The following is a 7,346-nucleotide window of genomic DNA, read 5'->3' on the forward strand; positions in this document are numbered from 1 at the left end:
ACCGCATCAAGAACACTCCTTCCATGGCCAACAAGTCCTGCACGAGACTTGAACCTGGAGCTTCTAGCCTAGAGGTAGGGACACTACCACTGCACTACAACACCTCCTAGAATTGGAATTGATTCAATGAATTTGACAAAGGAAAAAATAGAATTATGACCTTTTGATGTTAGATGCTGTTTTTTCATCCCCATGTGAAAATTGTGACCAGTACTCAGCAGGCAGCATCTTTATCCACTAGGCCATTGAGGGTACATTACTATGTTTACAAACAATATGTCCAAGCATATTTATTGTTAACTTAGTTCCAAATATTATTTCAGTTTGATGAAATTATGAGTTATCAGGGGCATTATCGATTAAGGTAACCGCTCACATTGAATATTAACACTGTGGTGATAAGCAAAGAGTGCATTAAAGTTGTCTCCACCACAAATGAATAAAGCTGGCAAGCAAGCTGCTTCAGTTGCAGTACAACAGGTCCTCCTCATAATATACAAATGAGAGCGTTTAGATATTTTCGTGTCCACTACTGATACCTCATCAAAGTGGTCATTCTTCACACGTGAGCCCAGGAAGTGATTGTCTATATACCATTTTTACCCATAGCAGGCATGAAAAATGAGCCCAGACCTAAATTCTGCACGTGATTTGAAGCAGGGATAATGGAATGGTGAATAACTTTCCCTCCCTTGGCCATTGTTGAAGCTCTACCACCATTCCCACAAAGATCAACTAACTCAATGCAGGCTTGGAACCTACTCCATATGTTTACTCATTGCCTAAGCGGGTGACCTGCATGAAAATATATATCTCTTCCATGAAAAAAAACTGTCTTGCAAAAATTCAAATGCTAATATAATTTTGCAATCAACAAATTTGTAAAAAAAAAACACTACTCAACATTAAAGAAAATAATCAATTCTGTCTGATTAATACTAGGCCTAAAACTTGAAATTGAGCCAACTGAGACCGAGGGTTCCAACTACAATATGTCAGAAGGTAGAGCACGAACGAGACAATCATAGTTCGGATGGCAGTCCCAAAGGTTGAACACTACTGTACACTAATCTATTTCTCAAAGCCTTTAAGCCCTTTCTCTGTCAGGTGCCTTCTGAATTCTCTGAGGATGCTTCCGGCAATTACTTTCATAAGTTTTCCAAACTCAAGTTTGAAATAATTAATTCTGAAATATCCCTCTTCTGACATAGAACCTATGCCCATTATTGTAGAAGATCCTGCTTCCTTGTAGCACATTCTATCATAGATAGATAAGATATGCTTCAACAAATTGAGGTTTCTGTCAAAATGAGCATAGGTTTCCTCTCTTTACTGTATGACACTGTGCTGACTGATTCTGAAACCAGATCAAATCATTGCATTCCATGCTCAAAAAACAACTATAAGCTTTCTACAAAATATCACCAATTTAACAAATTTCTGTTTGACAGGCAACATGAAGGTGCAAAGAGAAAATTTTAAAAGTCAGTCAGGGTGACCATTTGTAGTTGGGGCTGATGTACATTATCAATTGTTGCTGAAACTTAATTTAAATTTGAAAGTGTATGCAATGGCAAGAAGTATTGGGAAAATTATAAAAAAATCAATATATTCTTCAGCCTATCCACATTTATAAATGTTAAAATCTTAAATCTTCACATATTTGATCACAACTTTTCCCAAAGTAAATTGTAATGTTCATATTTACTATTTCAATGTTTCTGTTAATATTCACTATCATTATTTGTTGATAACAGTCAAGTCACTCATAATGTTCTTTCAAAAATGTTTTCTTCAACATTTTTTTCATGCTAACTGTTCTTTCATTGTTCTAGAAATGTAAATATTCTAGTTATCAATATCTGTGAAATGCAGAGAGAAAGACAGAAACAGAGTTGCAGAGGCAAACACAAATACAGAGATGCAAATAGAGAAACAGACACAAAAATGACTTTCCAAGAACTTATCACAAATACCAAATCTAATAGTACTGAACATTTGTGCTCCAGAACTTGCTGCACTCCTAACCAAGCTGTTTCAGTACAGCTACAATACTGGCATCTATCCGGCAATGTGGGAAATTGCCTAGGTATGTCCTATACACTAAAAGCAGGACAAATCCAACCTGATCAATTACCGCCCCATCAGTCTACTCTCGGTCATCAGTAAAGTGATGGAAGGAGTCATCAACAGTGCTATCAAGCAGCACTTGCTTAGCAATAACCTGCGCCTTAACAATCAGTTTGGATTCCACAGGGCCACTCAGCTCCTGACCTTGTTACAGCCTTGGTTCAAACATGGACACAAAAGCTGAACTCTAGAGGTGAGGTGAGAGTGACTGCCCTAGACATCAAGGCCGCATTTGACCGAGAGTGGCACCAAGGCGCCCTAACAAAACTCAAGTCAGTGGGAATCAGGGGGGAAACTCTCTGCTGGTTGGAGTCATACCTAGCACAAAGGAAGATTGTTGTGGTTGTTAGAGGTCAATCATCTCAGTTCCAGGTCATTACTGCAGGAGTTCCACAGGGTAGTGTCCTAGGCCCAACCATGTTCAGCTGCTTCATCAATGACCTTCCTTCCATCATAACGTTTGTTGATGATTGCACAATGTTCAACATCATTCACGACTCCTCAGATACTGAAGCAGTCCATGTCCAAATGTAGCAAGATCTGGACAATATCCAGGCTTGGGCTGACAAGTGGCAAGTATCATTTGTGCCACACAAGTGCCAGGCAATGCCCATCTCCAAAAAGAGAGAATCTAATCATCACCCCTTGACATTCAATGACATTACCATCACTGAACCCCCCACTATCACCATCCTGGGGGTTACAATTGACCAGAAGCTGAACTGGACTAGCTTTATAAATACTGTGGCTACAAGAACAGGTCAGAGGCTAAGAGTCCTTTAGGGAGTAGCTCACTTCCTTACTCCCCAAAACCTGTCCACCACCTACACGGCTCAAGTCAGGAGTGTGATGAAATACTGTCCACTTGCCTGGATGAATGTAGCTCCAACAAAAAAGCAGCCCGCTTGATTGACACCCCACCCACAAACATTCACTCCTTCCACCACTGACATACAGTAGCAGCAATGTGTACCATCTACAAGATGCACTGCATGAACTCACCAAGCCTCCTTAGGCAGTACTTTCCAAACCCACGACCACTACCATCTAGAAGGACAAGGGCAACAGACACATGGGAACTCCACCACCTGGAAGTTCCTCTCTAAGTCACTCATCATCCTGACTTGGAAATATATTGATGTTCCTTCACTGTTGCTGGGTTAAAATCCTGGAACTCCCTCCATAAAAGCATTGTGAGTATACCTACACCACATGGATGTAGTGGTTCAAGAAGACAGCTGACCATAACCTCCTCAAGGGCAACTAGGGATGGGCAATAACTACTGGCCTAGCCAGCGATGCCCACATTCCATGAATGAGTAAAAAAAATATATTCAGAGATCTTTCAGAAGGTTAAAAACCAGTGCTGCTAAATATGAAATGCCCCTCCCCCAATACTGTCAAGCCTAGGCCATCCCACCACCGATGTCAGACAACAGGAATCCACCAGTGAACCAAATCCCACATTCCAATCTCTTTGGCAAGCCTCAGATTTTCTTCAATCTGAAACTGTCAACTTGAAGAACCTTACTGTCAAACACCAGTAGGATCACCATCTCAGTTCTGACAAAGCTATTCCTCAGTGCTACTAAAACACAAGACCACTGTAAAATGAGCATCTGGCATGGAAAGGGTTAACATGGGACTGGGTACAATACCGCCCACAGTATGATGTAAAGGAACACATGACCCGAATCCAGAGGGCTGTCTTGGACTGGACACAAGCATATGTAGAAGCAAGTATGAAGACAGCTCCGAGCTTAGAACTTATCATTTATGTATGTATATAGTTACTAGTGGTTAATGAAAACTTACTGTTAAATTACATACAATTCAGAACCTCTTCGTGAGGTCTACCGAATCAGATACATCTTACAATTACCACCAGGGCAACTAACGTCCACTCCTCCTATCTATTACTGTTACACATCAGGACCCTATATAACTATGTTCATAGTGCTTATGCAGGGATTATGCCTGTCAGCACCTTCTAATATTAACCCCACCCCAATTTGGAGCTGCAGGGTAAATAGAAGAATTCCTCATTTGTATGGGGCAGTCATCAACTTCAGATGCAAATTTAGCGTTGCCAGTCCCATTTGCCTGGAAGCTGAAAGCTTGCTTTCCTGTGGGGTGGGAAGAGGGAGGGAGGTTGTCCTTGCGCCCTTTCTCCCACATGGTCATTGCTCTAGTCAGCCTCCAGCTGGAATCCTTTTAAAAATAGTTTCAGGGCCCCAAGCTGTGTCCAGTGAGTCTTGTAAAGGCCAGCTTACCTCTTGACTCTAATTGTACCAGAGCTTCCAAGGCAAGGACCAAATTCTTCAAACTTAAGGAGACTGCAACCATTGTCAAAATAATAGTTGATTGCGGTTGTGGACTCCAGTATTAGATACTACATATGGGGACACCTAACCTGGGGGTTGAAGGTCAGATAGAACATGTTGGAGCCTGTCTTGATAGAGTTCAGACACTGCAGATATGTGTTCATGTTAGGATATTATGTTATCAATAAAGCTAGCTCAGCTACAATGTGTGCATCATCAAAAAAAGAAACAAGAAACAAGACATGGTGTCAAAAGTAAACTAAATGCAACAATGGAGGTTCTGAAATCACAGACAGAGCTCAGTTTGGAGGACAATCTCACCAAAAACTGGAAGAGGTTCTGGCAGCGATTCAAGCTGTACCTCAGTGATGGGCAGTGATAAAAAAGACTCTCAGATACAATCTTGCATCTTTCTTCATGCAGAAGGGGAAGAAGACCTAGAAGTCTATAATTCATCCACATTTGAAAGTGATGAGAAACAAAATAACTTGAAAGAAATAATGGAAAAATTCGAAGCCTACTGCAGCCCTAACAAAAATATCACATATGAAAAATATCAATTTTTTACATGCACGCAAAGCAGTGACAACATTAATCACTATGTAACTGAGCTGAGAAAACAAGCTTAATTGTGTGAACTTTGAAAGCTTGAAGACTCACTCATCCAAGATACAATAATTTGCAGAATCGCAAATGATTGTGTAAGAGAATGGCTTTTGAGAGAAGTTGATCTCACACTAGAGAAAGCAATAAGTATATGCAGAGCAGCAGAGACAATAAATGTCATATTAAACGATTGGCAGAAGATGATAAGTTGCACATGGTCAAGCAGTTAGATGCAGTTAAACTGAAACAGCCCTGGGAAAGAAGAAAGTAAAAAGAACAAAACTACTAAAACATTTAAATTCAGATGATGTAGAACAGAGCAGTTGCCCAGCCTACGGAATCAGTGTAAGAATTGTGATAAACTAAATTACTTCGCTAAGATGTGTAACTTGAAGAAAGTGTACACAATTGCAGATGATGACACAAACACTAACATTGAACTTTTTGTTGGTGTAGTAATGACAAATTCCAAAGAAGATGAATAGAAGGTTAATATAAAAATTGCCAACATGATGGTGAATTTCAAGCTTGATACAGGTGCACAAGCAAATGTTATTCCAATAAGCCCGTAAGGTAAGCAAAGAAAAACAGCTAACTAAAGCAAAAGTGAAGCTGTCTACTTGTACAGGTGAAAAATTGCAGTTGAAGGCAAGTGCACACTAAAGTCAACTACCAAAAACAGTCTCAAGCACTTCCATTCATAGTGGTAAAAATTTGTGCAAAACCCATCTTGGAATAAAAACTTGTGAAAATGTGATGCTAATCAAGAGAGTAATGACTGTCACCACTGTTGACATCCTGAGCGAGTATAAAGATGAGTTTCAGGGGATTGGCTGCCTAAAAGGAGAACACACCCTCAAGATTGACGAAACTGTGACACCCAAAATACACCCGCCCAGGAAAATGCCAGTAATGCTGACAGATCGACTGAAAGCAGAGTTGGGCAGAATAGAGAAATTTCACATCAGCAAGAACACTGAAGAGCCAGCAAAGTGGGTTAACCCAATGGTAACTGTAGAAAAATCAGATGGGAATCTGAGAGTCTGTCTGGATCCCAGAGACCTAAACTAGGCAGTACAAAGAGAGCCTTACAAGCTGCCCACAGTAGAATAGAGTAGTTAATATTATTTAAATGGAGAAAGACTGCAGAAGGCTGCAGTACAGAGGGATTTGGGAGTCCTTGTGCATTAATCTCAAAAAGATAACATACAAGTTCAGAAGGTAAAGGGAAGACAAATAGAATTTTGGCCTTTATATCAACGGGAGTGGGGTATAAAACTAGGGAAGTCTTGCTAAAACTATACAAGGCACTCGTTAGACCACACCTAGAAAGCAGTGAACAATTTTGGTTACCCTTACCTAAGAAAAAATATATTGGCATTGAAGGCAGTCCAGCGAAGGTTCACTACGTTCATCCAGGTTATGGAGGGATTTTCTTATGAGGAGAGGTTGAGTGGGTTGGGCTTGTACTCATTGAAATATAGAAGAATGAGAAGTGACATTATTGAAACATATAAGATTCTTAGGGGACTTGATAGGGTGTTTGCTGAGAGGTTGTTACCTCTCGTGGGAGAACCTAAGACCAGAGGGCATAATCTCAGAGTAAGGGGTCGTCCACTTAAAACAGAGGTGAGGAGGAAGTTCTTCTCTCAGAGGGTAGTCAATCTGTGGAATTCTTTACTGCGGAGGGCTGTAGATGCTGGGTTGTTAAATATATTCAAGGCTGAGGTAGGCAGACTTTTAATCAGTAAGGGTATCAATGGTTATGGGGAAAAGGCAGCAAAATGGAGTTGAGGATTATCAGAACAGCCATGATCTCATTGAATGGTGGAGCAGACTCGATGGGCCAAATGGCCTACTTCTGCTCCTACATCATATGGTCTTATAGAAGATACCACATGTAAGCTAGCTGATGCTAAATACTATTCAGTCTTGGATGCGAGTTCAGGCTTCTGGCAGGTCAAGCTGGATGAACACAGCTCCTATCTCTGTACCTTCAACACACCATCTGGGCGATACAGGTTTTTATACTTACCTTTTGGTATTAATTCAGCTCCGGAGGTGTCCCACAGAACAGCGAGGAAGCTGTTTGAAGGGTTAAAGGACGTGAAAACCTGTATTGACTGTGTGCTAGTCTGGGGAGTCTATTGAGAAGAACACGACCACAGACTGTGGCAGGTGTTGGCCAGAGCTAGAGAAAGGAACCTTGAGTTGAAGAAGGAAAAATGCAAAATAGGTCTTCATGAAATCAAATACTTTGGTCATATGCTAACAAGTGAGGGATTG

This window comes from Carcharodon carcharias, chromosome 9, assembly GCF_017639515.1.
Source record: "Carcharodon carcharias isolate sCarCar2 chromosome 9, sCarCar2.pri, whole genome shotgun sequence".
Classification (NCBI taxonomy): Eukaryota; Metazoa; Chordata; class Chondrichthyes; order Lamniformes; family Lamnidae; genus Carcharodon; species Carcharodon carcharias.